We start from the raw sequence: 16,284 nt of genomic DNA on the forward strand, positions 1-16,284 counted from the left end.
GGACTTTTGCCATTTCCTGTGGAGAAGGTGAAAAACCTGTGTGTGCCTCTGTCATCATCGCTTTCTATGGACAACCAAGTGGCAGCTGTTTGTCAAGCTAGCCACTTTCAGCTTAAAGTTCTAATAAAAGTGCTCCCAATCATCCATGCTTCTCTCCACCCGCGGGTAGTAGCAGCATTGGTATTATCCCGGCTAGATTATTGCAACTCCTTATATCTAGCACAGCCTGAGGGATTAATACATGACTACAACACTTACAGAATCTAGCAGCCCGGGTGGAAACAGGCACGCCCTATGGCGCCCATATTTTGCCAGTGCTCCGGACTCTTCACTGGCTTCCAGTGACACAACGCATTAGCTTCAAAGCACTGTGCATTATGCATCGGGCTCTACACGCCCAAGGCGCAGAATTTCTTCAATCAAAATTCACACGCTACATTCCAAATCGGCCACTCCGATCCGCAGCCGCTGATCTGCTTGTGGTGCCCCCATATCGACGTGTGCGGCTCGGAGGCGAGCTTTTTACGTTGCAGCAGCAGTGCTATGGAATGAGCTCCCACTGGCTATAACGGAAATATCTAGTCATTTGGCCTTTAGGAAAGCCATGAAGACCTTCCTTTTCTAATTGGAGCTGAGCCTTGGCTCTGATTACTGCTCTTCCTGTAGCCTTATCCTCTAGCGCCATGATACCCTTGGGTGGCCGTGCTCTTTAGAAATTCATATAACATAACATAACATAGATCTGAATGACACAAGGCCTAGTAAAATTGTTTGTCTTGTCCTCCCTCTGTCTTCCCTCTCTTGTCTTGTCGCGCCTAGAAACACTTGTGTACAGGCACGTTATAAATGACTTGTATATCAAAAGATGGGCGAGCTTAGTGGTCGAAATGGGCGGGAGCGGTTAGGAGAAGTGCTCCTATACTTAAAAAAAAAATGTAATGATCCTATACGTTTATTTTAAAAAGAAACCATTCCGGAATGGTTTGGTTTTAAAATAAAAGTGGAGGAATAAGTGGAAAATTGCACTTCAGTGCACTGCACTGGACATTCCCCGAAACAGCACATGAGTTTGTTTCTGGGCTTGGATTGCGCATGTGAGGCGGCGTCGCAATGGGGTTTGTGGGGAGTGGGGCAGGCCCTCATGGAACATAGTTCCACTACTTCTTTTCGCACACTTCGACCAGTGGGCGGGCTGAGGGATGAAGGTCCTGCAGCAATTCAGAATTGCTCATCTTTGATAGCTCCCAATTCTTACAGCCGGTTTCCTCTACACACGGGGCCTATTTGTATTGCCATATAAACCTTGTCTGCCTGGTCCATGACAGAATCCGGATATGAAAAGGACGAGAGACTAATAGAGACATCTCTGACCCACATGAAGTTGCAAAATGAGATGCAGGACAGTGCATCTGATAATTGTTCATTTTATGAGAATAATGGAGAAAGTAACTGGGCCACATGAAGTTGCCAAGACGACAGGCTGTCTGTGTTTTCTACTACTGTAACTAGACATGAATGAAGCGACTGAGAAAGCCTATTAAGAAGCCAGAGAAGAGAATGAGAACGCAAACTGTAACATTTCAAGAATTATAGAGGTCGATGACAAGCCCAAAGAAAGCTAAATTTAACTGGAGCCTTGGGACTGCCCAGTAGGCTTTGAAGAAAAGGGTTTTTCCTTGACATAGGACTCCCTGAAGAAAGGCTTAAGCTAAGACTCAGAAAAAGTGATCCTTCCCATTAGGTTAAGCAGCTGAACATACATAAAGAGAGCTGGTGGGACTCATCCTCCATGTAGTAGTGATGGATGGATGACTGTGTCGTGCGCGCAGAACTCTTCTCTTGTTTTTGACACTACAATTCCTTAACTACGCTTTATTCAGAGTCATCATGTTTATTTTTTTTTTGGCTGGCTTCTGGCACTTTTGGGGCTTACAGTACTGCTTTACACCGTTTCCTTCTCTGCGTACCACGTTGGTGGGCATCTTGCCTTGGGCTGGGAGGCTGCCCTCTACAGTCACCACAGCTGACACCATCACAGATATATGACTACTTTAGTCTACCTAAATGTTCAGTTTTCCAACAGCATGAGTATATGCTGGAAACGTTGGGGCATACAGTAAGAGTACTGCATGGTCACTTTCCTATGCATTTTGGTATTGTTAGCACTAATGCTGCTTTGTGGACACCCACCCATTGCTATTTATATACCCCTGCACCAGTGATCCTTAGCTGTGTAGAGGGACTTGCAGCTGCCTATGGGCTCTGGACTCCTGCCACACTGCCTTTTGGATGTAGTTCTGTATTCTACTGCATTGCATTGTCTTTATAGCTTCTGCTACCATCAGCATTCCTTAGGGCAGGGACCTCTCTCCTTGTAGCACACACATTGAGCAACCATCATGGTACCCCCAAATTAAATTAATACAGACCCACCTTCCATACCATCCCATAAATAAAGCCCCTCAGAGCATTCCTAAAGTGAGAGGGCCCACTTCATTTCTAGAGGCCCTAATCTGATAGGGGCTACCTCTGGAGCACCTCTAGTGGGGTCTGCCTAACAGTCTCCCATTTTCTGTGACGCCCCCTCTGGGTTGCACCATTTAGGCATCCCTAAAACTACAGAGGCCCACTCCTTGTTGCACTCTCCCATAAGAGTCTACCATCTAGACATCGGTGAAATGACAGTGGCCTCACAATTGTAGCACCCTCATTAGAGGTTACTAGGCATTGTTCACACAAGACAGGGATTCACACTATAAATTATCAAATTAGGACTTTCATTTTTCACCCCCACTTTCTGGCTAAGGCTCATTTTTTAAAGATTCCATTGAGTCTCCGTACTGACCAGGAATTACCCTCATAGCTGCATACTGGGGGTACCACCACACCGTCTTGAGTGGCATGGAGCTCCTTCTATATACAACCTCGTTTAACGGGGCCTCCTGTCTAAGTACCTCTTTCTTGGGTCACCTTTTCAGTGTCCCCTTCACAGATTTCCGCTCTACATGCCCTTGCCACTTGGGGACCCACACTCCTACACTGTGAGGCCAGTTGAGCAGTGGATGTGTTGGTGGATGTTTCCCCTCACCTGCCACTAACTTTTAACTTGTAACTGAAACCGTCTACTAGAATGCCTGTCGTTTTCTTACCTGAAAGTAGCTTCAGTAAACCAGCAACCTTCCGGCCTAGTAACTGTTTTCTTTATCTTCCTGACCTGCACCTTCCGTTAGAGCTGAATGTTTGGTATGAAGCTGAGTTGAGTGTTCCATGTATGTTACTTGGTGGCTGATGAACCAGTGGGTGTGCCCTCATGTACCTTTTTCTGCGTGTAGCCCTGGAAGTTCTTGACCTGGCCTGAGAGAGAGTGCTCGTTCTTTTACCCCAGCCCAGGGAGGGACCACTCACCTCCCCACTCCCGAGACCAGCTGCATGCAGGGTGGCGCTAGGCAACATGCACTTCTAACATAGATGTTAAACCCTTCCTGCAAGAAGAGATGGGCTACTCCCTGAGTTCTTACCTCACTGATGACGTCCGTCAGTCGGACCACAGTGGCCAAGGTGGACTTTTTATTTGCGAAATAATACAATGAATAAATGAACATTATTGATGTTAAACCACTTGCCAGTCCTACTACCTTTTCCACCCTGGCATTATTTCCCTCTGAGGGTTCCTCCCCGTCAGCTCACCCTTCCTGAGAGCAGTGGAGGATAAACTCTGAGGGTTGGAAGGAAGGGACAGGCCCCTAACTCCCTACCTGGCACCACCCACTGTGCAGGGTGGGCCAGGAGAGGGCCCCAGTGGGTAGCACCCATCCCATAGGCGGCCTTTAGCAGGCCGCAACTTCTTCCAGCCTCACACCAGGGTACTCCTTCTTATTACTAATACACTCCGTCTATGAAGTAAAACACATAGATAACTACATTTATACATACATATAAACACCAAATTATATTCATGTGAACCTACATATATTTAAACTATGTACCATGGTGGCGTGGGTGTGACTGCTGCAGTAAGTCCCACAATTCTCGGCACTTGTCCTGCATCCCCATTGGCATGGTTCCCTTCATTGTGGTGCCCAGTCCGCCACACAAAGCACCACATCACCCTGTGTGGCCCGTGTCTCATCAACGCCCTTGGGACGAACCATTCCCTGCGGTGCCGCTGCCATTACCACTGGGAAGCCCGTGTTTTAACATTGTCAGGACCTGCCCGGAGGCCCCAGAGGGGCGCAGCATTCACTGCTACCCGCCTCGGTGAGCTATCATTATCTTCAAGATGGCCCTATGCCCTGAGATGACACCACACTCACCTCTGCTCTGGGTGCACATCATTTCTTCAGACCGCCTCCTCCCTGTGCCATGGGGATGCTGCTGGCAATCGTTGTAACTCCCGACGCAGAGTTCATTGGGTGGGGTAAAACCCTCCATCTTCTGCACCTGTGCGTGGGGCCCACCCCATATATCTTCTAAACCTGTGCGGTGCAAAGGGAAGGGCCACTTGACAACCCGAGCTGCACCAGGCATGTAGCCTTAGTCCAGTGTTGATAAAGTTAATTCCATACATGGGCGTAGGACATGGGGAGTGCAGGGGGGACAAATCCCCCAACCATTTTAAGTGGCGGGGGTTTTTAATAGCATTTATCCCCCCAGAATATGTAAGTAAAATATGTAAGTGTTGTGCATGCAGAGTGTAAACATTTGCAGCGCGTAATTATGCTTCTGCAGCAGGGGTCAAGTCCTAAAAACTAAAGTGAGGGGACACGTCAACAAATGCAATGGGATGTGACGTCACCAGAAATTAGCATATCAAGGTGAAATATGTAAATTTTATTACATTTGCTTTGCATAACCACCCAAATTGCACAGGACGAATGTCATTTGCCTTTCATAAAACAACACACACACAAAGCCCATAGAGGATTTTTTCTTCTAATAGTGTTTTTGAAAACGTTAAAAGATGTGCATGTTTTAAACTCCAAGAACCAATAAAAGTGTTTTCCATGGGAATTGCAGTACCGAAATGAGACAGTGGTGAAGTGTCCGGCCTACAAACCTGAACACAGTAGTTCGATCCCTGTGGTCGTCTTTAATGCATAAATTCAAAGAGGACATTTACTGTTTATCATTTTAGCTGGGTGGGACTGAGTCCACCCTCTGAAAAACTCCATCCCCCCACGTGTACCCTGTTCTGCAGGCTGCAGCCATCTCTGTGCAAAAGTACAAGTTCTGCAGACTGCAGGCTTAAAGTACTTCTGCTCGCTGCATGCCACGCGCCTGCGCGTTTGATACATGCCCAGAATGGGGAACAAACTGCACTTGCCCCTGCGCAGTGTACTGCTGCCCAGCCTCAGCCTGCGTTTGTCCAGAGGCCAGAGCGAAATGGAGCAGCCAGGCAGCGACACATGCAGAGAACTCTGCAACGTCATTTGATTATTGAGGCGAAAGAGTGGCAGACTAGAGAGAGACTCGACTTGAGCCGGAGCTAGCTGAGCTAAGTTACTGAGTAGTAGTGTCTGTGTGTGTGTGATGTCATGTGACTGTCTGGACAAGGGGGGACAGCGTGACTGACTGTGTGATATTGTGTGGGGGGGTTCAGGTTCCCTTGGCCTTGGCCCCAGTCCTCCAGGCCAATAGCACCCGCAAAGACAATGGCAGTGCACCCGGGCCAGGCCAAGAAACGGGCTTGGAAGTGGAATGGATCGGAGATTAACACGCTGCAAAAAGTGTTGCTCAAGCCAAGCGACACCCATGGCTTCTGCACTCTTAAGTCTCTTCCCTGGTGTGGCACGCATAATGTCCCTCCCATAAAACTGAGGTCTCCTAGGGGGCATGTGGCTATATCACACCAGGGCCACAGACACGCATGCACGCACGGCACAAGGTGGTGTCCTCCTCCGACAGTGCTCTGGGGCTCCTTGCCCTCAAGGACCCCCCCAGCTTCCTGGACCCCCTGCACCTTCACAACCCAACCCTGCCTCTTCTTAAGTCACTCCTATCTTTCCAATAAGGAGATCCCTCCTGCTGTGCACCTGGCAGACGTGCTAGATAATTCTGCAGGGCCGGGCCCACATAGCATTTCACGTCACCTGAAGGGGTCCTCACAAGCTGGATACATCTCTGAAGATTACCAGGCCACGTGAAAGACACGCAAAGGGGTCCTCACAGCCTTTAACATCATTGCTGGGGTCCTCATACACGACCCATACAAGGTGCTGAAAATGAAAAAAGTGAGCGTTGCCTGGGTTTGGGTTTCGGGGCGCTACTGCATGGCACACTTTGCCTTAGTGCAGTTCTGCCTTACTCCGGTATTGCATACCCTGTCCCCATCAAATGATGGGCCCTTCCTCCTACTGTCATACAAGGCGACTTAATGCGTCTGCATCACATGTCAGAAGCCACCAGATCCTCTGTGAGTTGCCCATCCAGTCCGGGTTTTCATCTGCGTTCTGGGACTTGTGGTGTTGCTTTTCCCATTTCGAATATGAGACTGCAATCCCCATATTGCAAAGAGCTATGCCCTCAGAATGCCATGAACATCTCAGGAATGTTCTGAAGTGTGTAACCCCTAGCCCCACCCCTTGATTTCTCTCCTTCCCTAAAAATGTTACCCCATCACTGACCTCCGGACTCTGTACAGAAAAGCAATGCAAACCAACAGGATGTATCCTAGTGAAAGGACACCCAGCACTTCTGTTTCCCGATTAAAAATGCTTTTGGAGGCCGCAGAAGTTAATCAAATGTAAATGGCTGCAAGTGTGTCAAAAGTAACCTGAACCATAATTGCAGGCTGATACTTTAAATGTGGCCTAGTGTAGGAGGAACGATTATTCACTACAACTCTAGGTGTATTGCCTACCCAGATCTCAGTATTCACGTCTATGGCCACCAGCCCCCTTTAATACCTGCACCCAAAAACCTGTCATGTACATTCCCAGAGTCACATAAGGGAGAAAATGCTGAGCAATGGGGTGCATGTGGGGGGCTCAAGATTCCATGTTAGAGCCTGGTCGGCTGATCTGCAGAAAAAGACATGTCATTTTATAACGCAGAACTATATAATTGGCAGCGTTTTGTTGGTGGGCAATTTGATTGTCCTACCATTCCATTATAAATGCACAGCTCGAGCTTAGTTCGAAGAAAGCCACTTTTCCTAAATGAATGGAAGCAGAGTCAGGGAAGCAAGGCAAATGTACCCTGTGGTTGGCGAACTGTGCCAGCAAGCGAGCAAAGCGCAAACTCTGAAGAGGCAGTCGTGTCTCAAATATATGGCAATGGACAGATGTCTATGTATTTAGGGGCTGCACTGTGCTTTTCTAAGCACTAATGTAAATTAACTGCACAAGTTTGCTTTTGTGTATGAGGGAAGTCCCCAAGGTGGACTTCAGGGAAGTGACGTCCGGAAGGTCTCCAGCAAAGCACACGTTGTAAGCCCCAGAACGAATGTAATATAGAAAGGAATATATTGCCATGTTGTAGGTGCTGACTGGCAAAATGGGGGTCAGTGTCATATGGAAGTTCGAGGCCCCTTTTAAATGAAATGTTTGAAAGGCCCTTATGCTGCCCCTTTGTTTTTGGGAGCTATGTTATGAATGTAATACCGAAGCATCTTCTGATGAGTAAAGAGGAAACCATATGCCAACCTCCCAGGCATCCCCCAAAAAGGAGTTCCATATTAGTGGCCGCAACCTTAATGCAGGGGTGCGCAACTTGTTTAGCTCTGGGGCCGGATGTGTGACCCTCCCACCATGGTTGGCACGGGTTACTGATGATAGAAATTACAGGTGACCACGTGGCAGCAAGTGGGCGAAGGAGGGATTAGGGAGAGGTTGTGGATGGGTATGGGGAAGTAGGGAAACCGGGAAGAGAGTTAGGGTAACACAATTGGATAGGTAGAGGGATGTTAGGGGAAAAAACACACCTTGATACTCTGCATACCCACCTAGCGACCTGACCTCACCTAATAGTAACCAAACCTGCTTGAAAAAATAGCCTACTGCCTTCCTAAATCACTACAAACATACATTCCTGTGACCTCCTTGTACCTGGCCATTAGAAACAAAGCATCGGACCTTTAACACCGCCTTAATGGGAGTTGAGGCAGCAAAATGTACATGGCAACATAATGATGGCAACATAAGGAAACAAAACAGCAGGGAGCTTCTACCCTCATGATTGACAAAACTCATGGAAAGGGCCCAAGGGTTCTGCTTCAGCAGCTGGTGTAAGAAAGGCACAGGGTAAGTGGGAACATGGTGCAACTTATGTCAAGGGCTTGAGGCTGGTACAAGTTAACGGCCAAGTGGGTAAAACCGGAAAAACAAAGGGGCAGCATAAGGGCCTTTCAAACATTTCATTTAAAAGGGGCCTCGAACTTCCATATGACACTGACCCCCATTTTGCCAGTCAGCACCTACAACATGGCAATATATTCCTTTCTATATTACATTCGTTCTGGGGCTTACAACGTGTGCTTTGCTGGAGACCTTCCGGACGTCACTTCCCTGAAGTCCACCTTGGGGACTTCCCTCATACACAAAAGCAAAGTCCCCAAGGTGTCCCTTGTCCCCCCCCAGATTGTATGTGTAACCTACGCGCTGAGTCCAGACACCCGCCTGTGCCATAGAAAAAAGTGCATTGTGTTTAGAAGTACTGTTAGTTTTGTGTATCATATATTTGTCACCTTTTTACTAACCCCATCACATAACATTTGTAAAATCAGTCCACCTGGAGTTGACGTGAGACTGTTATTTTGTCCACTGAGACCATTGTTTTAACCTCTTTTGATGTAATTAAAATCATTTATTTAAGCACAGAACACATTTTTTTTCTCTGCAAGAAGAGGATGTGGTGAGTAGTTTGTGAAGATGCAAGACTGAAGAGTATGTGTATATGGTTGGAGTTCAAATTTGACGTGTCTCCCATAGGTGCTTTTTTCGAGACTCAATCCAGCCAGCAATACTGCTCGTGAAGGACACGTTGTTAATGTTCGACTCAAGTATTTTAATTCAGTAATATGTTCGCGTTTTGTATGATTCAGCCACCAATTAAATGGATCTCTTTTGTTAATTCTAGTACTCGGGATTGGGATCATTTTTTACTTTATATTTATTATGAGATCATTCTTCAAAGAATAGCTCTGAAATGCGGTCAGAAGCCGTTGTAACCCAATACATGTGCTGTTGAGGAGAATGACATCATCTGCATAAGTGATACAATATGTTTAAATCTCATACATTTTAGGGCATATAAAAGCCACCTTTGCAAGATCTATAGCCATATCTGCTGTGTAAAGGTTAAACCTTTGCCTAGCTTTCTGATCTGCTCTACTATCTGAGGATATCCTATGCCACCTATTCTCTGTGAGGATATCCTATCCCACCGATGTATCTGTGCTCTGATGGTCTTCTCCTAGGTATAAGGGTCTCATGCCAGACCTTTGCATGCCATGAATGCTTGTCTCAGCGTATCACATGGGTCTGTGCTCTGTAAAGCGAGCTCGCTGGTTGCTACAGGATGGACCCAGAGGGAGGTAGAGGGGCATTCCCTCTTCCACGCCAATCATCTTCCTGCTGTTCTGAAACTCATACATTTGTAGCCACTTGTGTATCTGGTGGTGTCCCGTTGCCTCTCTCTCCTCGCATCTTGTGGGAACATCAGACAATTTCTCATGCAGTTGCTCCAGGAAAGCTGACCTTGCTTTTCGGCTGCCTCACCTACCAGGGATCCAAGGACCGCTTGAAACCTAGACTTAAGTGAATGTCTCCCTAATATTCTCATGGCACCTTAGTGCAGTTGTTATGCTTGGACCACCCTGTGGAAATGTTGCCGTCTCCTATCGCTGTGTACCACAATGCTGCATGTACGATTGAAACGGAAGGTACTGAGTTTGCCTAATGGGAAGAAAATCAAGGTGTTATATATGGGTCACTAACTGTGAATGTTTAGGCCCACCTGCAGTGCAGTTCTGCTGTTCTGTGAGTGGAATTCAATGGTCTTCTTGCCTAGTCCCTTCTTACGTCTTATTGAAGAGGTGTGCGCATTATATTTCTTTTTAGGCTTATATCGTCCCTCTGCAACTTTGGGCAAAACACTACCTTGCCTGGAATTGTGTAGGTCGGGCAAAAACTGTGGAAATGGCAGATCCACTCCGAAACCCAGCTCTCAGACAATTCTCTCTACTGTGTTCTTACCACTCCTCCTTTCCTCCTCTATGCTGGTTATCTCCTTCCTTCCCTCCTTTGTCTGACTGTCTCTCATTTACTCCTCAACGTCCCTCCACACTTTAGTCTGGCTCTTTTCAGTCCACTCCTGACTGCTCTTTCTTCTTCTCATGTCCTCCTCTGTTCTCTGATTGCTCCTCCACGTCCCTCTGCATCCTGCACTCCACCTTTCTCTGCTCTCCCCACCATCTCTGCCACACGGCACTGCTCCAGTCATCTCCATCCTTCTCTGTTCTCAGCCCAGCCTCCATACTCTTCTGCTCTTCAATCACCACCTCCTCTTTGCTGCTGTGACATGCACCATCTCATCCACTGACCTCCAACTCCTGCACGTCTCTATACTCTTGGCCCATTTTCCTATTTGAGCGGAACAGCCTGCTGACTTTTGTAATTGCATGATTAATGTCAGCTGGGTATTCACTGAGCTGGATCTGTGTGTGTGTGTCCACCTTGCTAAGAAACTAGAAAACCTCCTGCATGTACTTGGGATGTGTGGGTCTGCAGCCACCATGTGGCAGATGCTTAATGGAGACTCGGGCTGCAGTCCCTCTGCAGTGGGTGTGTTCGTTATGTCTTCGAGGATGTGCTTCGTTGTCTGCTGCAATGAAAACTTGCAGTGAGCTGTGCGCAAATGCGTAGCTTGCAAGTATTGTCTCCTCTGAAACCCAAGTTGCTACAGTTCCACTGTTCAAATTGTGGGAGACATCGTTCCTCTGTAGAAACTAACAGACTCACACTGTCACATGAAATCCATTGCTCATGGATTCAAACTCATTCTATTCGCCTTCTTGTATTTGATTACTATCTGTTGCTGGCACATTTGTGGGATCTGTGCCTTTGCTAACAGTACCTTGCCCTTCACCAAACCCAACAGGATCTACTTGTGTGAGGGTAGATGTATTTACTCAAGATGGCAAAGGGGATCAGGATACATAAGAGTACTGAACCATAGAAGGCTAGGGATGCACTGGGCAGCCAAGGGGAGCCACAATTTGCCTCCTCCAGGGGCTCACTTCACAGAGTGGATGGTGATCCCAGGTCCCTTGGTGTCCCAAGTCTATTCTATATCCTAAGAGATGGGGAATTTGTATTATACCTCTCCTTTGCCCTCCTTTGCCCTCCCTTTGGGTGTCTGCTTCGGAAGTCTAATTTGCTTGTAGTCTTCCTTCCTGATGTGTAACTGTAAAAGTTGATGTCTATAGAGTCAGGAACCACCTCATAATGTGTGTGCATGTTTCTCTCTCTCGGCCAACCAGGCAAGAGGGGTATAGTCAGTAATGAGTTCAAACTGTAACCCTGTTAGTTAGTGTCTAAGGGCCTCTCTAGCCCACTTGATGAGATATTCCAACGTGATAGTTGCATAGTTCTTTTCCCTGGGGAACAGCTTCCGTCTAATGCATAAAATAAATCGCTCACTACACTCACAAAACTGCTGCCCCAACTGCCACTCTGGTGGTGTCTGTCTGTAAACTGTTCTGAAAAGTCTGGCTTAATGAGATAGGGATGATGACAGATCGCTTCAGCTCCTCAAAGTCCTCCTCAGTGGAGTAACTTTGCTGAAAATGTTGGGGGGGGACATGACAACTGAAGGAAAGTGGTGGGGTGAAGGGAGGGAAAATGATCCCTCAGAGCCACTGCTCTGAGGGATCATTTTCAGCCAAATTGTTAAAAACAAATTAGTTCGAAGCCGAAGATACTGAAATGTTTGGCTTCGGCGGTTGTGGGGGTAATACCCCGCTTTCTCAGCATTGGTGGCAGGGGACTCAACAAAACAAAAAGAAAAGGGATGCTGCAGCGTTAGATCCGACCCGCGTTAAAGGGGTGGATCTGATGCTACAGGTTACAGGCGAGGCAGCAGACGGAGAAAGGTAAGTGGGGGGTTTATTGGTGTACTACCGGTTTGAGGGGACAGGGGTTTGGTTTTTTGCACCAAGGTAACAACATTTTTGCAGAGGAAATGACTACGGTTAATTGAGCTGTGATTTTGTACGTCGGTCAAACAACCTAAATCCCTGAGGGATAACACTAAACCCATACACCACTAAAGTCCATTGCTGACGCTCTGTTATAACTTTCAAGACTGGTGGCATATCTTTAAAATTCAATCTGGCCCCCACACATCTTCAGCCGGCCTGCCATGCACCCAGTTACACAACCTAACATTCACAAACTTAATTCCACTAGAACATACAAACAATGCATTATTTATCATTCATTCAGACACAAAAGTCAACATGCATATGCTTGCACACACTCTCACTGTGATGCTGGAAATGCATTGGAGGGACAGGGCCTCCCTGTCCTTGTCCTGTAGTCCTTTTTCATATTGTGTTCTGTGTTGTTTTCTGCCCAGGAGTCCATGTGGGACTCCTGGCAGTGCAGCTCTACCTAGTTTTGGTTTGGTGTACAGACCCATGGGATACCCTTATGGCACCCATGGGTGGGGGTGCAACCCTGTGCCCCTAGTGTATGTTTTTGGGCACCTGTGTGTGACCCACAGAGCAGGGTATAGGCTGGTGGCAGCACTATGCTGAATGTGACAGGTGCTCTGAGTGTCCTCCATTTTGGGATACCCAGGCCCTGCCATTGGAATCAGTTGATTCCTGATAGGAAACAAGATGGCCCCTGTGGCCTCTTGCTTTCTATTGCCTGTTACCTTGTTTTCCCAAAGTCCTGGGAAGCCCTGACTCTGTCCCTTCCCCCTGACTGGCTGTTGGGTGGAAGTTCCATATATGGTGTTGTTGTGAAGTGCTGACCAGACTGGCTGGAGCCTTCCCAGTGACTGTATGTTGTGGGTACCCCTGGATGGGGGGACCTGGGTGAATGGAGTGTGTGACCAATATGCATTCCTTGTTGTGGCTGTCTGGTTTCTGGCATAAGAGACAAAGACTGAGACAACCCTGCCCGAAACTGGCCTGAATGCAAGTGTGTAGTGTTGAATGGCTGGGTATTTGTCCCAATCCACATTCCTTGTTGTGAGTGTCTGAGCGGGAGAAGAATGGCCTGAATGCACTGTGTGCCTGATTGGCTGACTGACTGCATGAATGGCCTTCTGTGTGATTGGCTGCTGAGTGTGTGCCAGCAGCGTGGATGAGAGGCAGAATAGTATATCTGGGGACCTCTCACTCCCAGAAATTGTTCAGACGCGTTCAGACGCGTTCAGAAGCGTTCAGAAGCTGAGTCTCCACTCAAGAGTAACTGGAACTGCTGATCCTCGACGTCCAGCTGGAAGAAGAAGACTTGCTGCTGCATTTGCTTCGACCGATCTGAAGGCTGCCGAAATCGTCGACGACTGACCCGAGAGAGGACCTGGTAAGGCGCCCTCTTCCCGTGCTAAGAGGGACCATCGAGCACCGCTCCATCTTCGCCGAAGCGCCCTGGAAGTTAGACCCTCGAAAGGCTGCCGACCCGAGACGGGACCGCCGAGGAGATCGAAGTGAAGCACCCGGACATCGCCGCTGTCGAAGTCCATTGCCGTCGACCAGGGTTCGCAGGTTTGTGTAACCGCTGGAGGCCCGTCGAAGTTGTGTTGCCCAGCCGTGGGGACCACTTGACGCCGTGCTGCCGCCGACCGGAGCCGCCCGCTCCTTTGCCTAAGAACATTCGAATCGAAGGACTCCCTCGCCCGCATCGTCGACCGCTTTGTCCTGCCAGAGAAAGTCGAGGACGACCAACGCGCCGAGGAGAATCCACCGGTGGGTTTCCTGCCACCCGAAGACCACAAAGACTTGAACGACTCGACGCCCTTGCTGGGCCACAGTTCCTCACACTCTTTGCGGTCCAGAACTATTGTCACCGAGGTGCCCCGCACACCTCTTCCTTGCAGGACGCCGACGCTCCGACACCGACGAGCACCGCTCGGACGAAGCTGCCGCCTCATCAACGCCGTTCACCCGTGTTCTCCGTCGGACGTTCGACGACCTGTGTCTCCCGCTTTAAAGGGCAGGCACTCAAGAAGGGTCGTCGATTCCCCGACGCCGAACGCCAAGTTCCTCAACGCTCCTCGACGCCTCTCGATGATCCGCGACTCCTGCTTTAAAGGGAGTCATTCAAGAAGGATCTGTCGACGCCTCTTCGAAGAACTCGACTCCACCAGGTACATTGGGGGGGTAAAAACATTATAGAAGGAACTAAGACTTATAGAACAATATATGGACTGGGCTTGTGTTATATCTTTATTTTACAGGTTGCCCAGGTGGGGGGATCTCCACACAGAACTGTGTCTAGGTAACGGGGCCAGTATTCTGCCTATTGTTTCAACCATCTTGCTTTCCTTCCTTTCTATTGCTGGTTTCTTCTTTATTGATCTGTGTGACATTTTTACATTTCTGTTGATGCACTTTAATGGGATCTAATATTAGTGGTACCACTCTAGAACTGTAGATATTTACCATTGTTGATTTCCCTGAGCACAAAGTGCGTTATTGTGATAAGTGTACATAACCTTTGAATATTAATTATATAAAGACTGTGTTCTAAACCAATACAGTGTGTGGACATTCCTTTGTGGGGGCTTGGGGACTACACTGTACTTAAGAACCAGTCTGCATCACCTCCTGAGAAGCTAGGCCTTGATTGCTCGTCCATTGCTACCGCATAGAGAATCTTGGCTGGGGTCCTCTGTTCCTCTCCTCTACCATATAGAGAGCAAAAGTACAGACCACCCCCTACCGGTCCTTTACACTCACTCACACACAAATGCACCCAGCACCTCCACTGACGTACACTGTGTGCACACAACATTTATATGTACATTTACAATAACACATGGAAACAGTGGTGCAATGTCCATTGAGCAGACCAGACTTTATCACCCCCTGATACCTGAAATTTTGGGCTACGTTGACTTGACCTAGCTGAACTATAAAACCATGGTGGGAAGGACCAGATTCACTGGAATGTCAGCAATTTGCCTGATTTTTCCTTTCATTCAAAGGCAGACACCATTGGTTAATGCAGTGCAAACTTGAGTTCTGCACAGAACCTTATATGTTTACGTGCTGATAGTTTTTTTCTACAAGATTCTGACTGATTAAAATTAAGGTATGTTTTCCTGTGTGCAAATGGCTCCAAGCAGTGGAGTACCGATCGGGAGAGTCGCAAGGGATGGTCAAGCTGCCTCCGTAGCTCTTTTAAGAGCCAGACTGGGACATTTGTCATTGGGACACTTCTCCCATTCGGCACCTCAAAGAGGGTGCCCAATGGCAAAAGTGTCCCGCTGGCAGGACAATGTGTACTAAGCAATTCCTGCTGAGCACGCTCATTGTCCTGGCAGCAGGACATCTTACCCGTGCCGAATGGTAGAGGTGTCCCGCTGCCAGGACAATGTCCCAAGGGGCTCCGGGCAGCAGAGGGTCCTCACGTTGCTCTGTATCAACTGAGTATTACAATGTGAGCCATTAGGCACCGACGGGAGGGAGGGGGGTACTATTAGCAGGCACTTTTGTCCCTTTAGTAATGGGAATGGGAGGGAGTGATCAGAAGTGAGAAGGGTGCATAATTTTGCAAGCTTTAGGAAATAATGACTATGGCTTTAAAACCCAAGGAGGATTTGTTAGATTCACATTAATCTGCATGATGCTATTGTGACTTTGCATGCAGAATGGGGAGAATGAAACTAAAGCCATACTCCCATTGCTCAACATATTTCTTTGACAATGGCCCTCATTACAACACTGGCGCTAAACCATGGCGCTATTAGCACCATGGTTGGTGCCGGTGTTGCAACGAGTCCGCCATGGTGAAATGGGGAAATACCGCCCCATTCCAAGGTTGACGGGGCGGTATTTCCCCATTTCACCATGGCCCTTCCCCATTCCCATTTTTGCCCCATAGGGCTCAATGGGAATGGGGAAGGCGGAAATTACGGTACCGCAAATTGCAGTACCGTAATTGCCTGCGAGTTCCCTTTGCGGGTCCCCCCTACTTTAACGGCTCGTCCAGACCAGCCGTTCAGGTCGGGTCCCGCAAAGGGACCTCGTAGTAAGGCGCTAAGTGGTTAACGGCGCCGCAGCCTTTTACGGCGCCGTTAACCACTTAGCGCCTGGGTCGCAATGAGGCC

Source organism: Ambystoma mexicanum, chromosome 1p, assembly GCF_040938575.1.
Source record: "Ambystoma mexicanum isolate Mex_15411 chromosome 1p, UKY_AmexF1_1, whole genome shotgun sequence".
Taxonomy (NCBI): Eukaryota; Metazoa; Chordata; class Amphibia; order Caudata; family Ambystomatidae; genus Ambystoma; species Ambystoma mexicanum.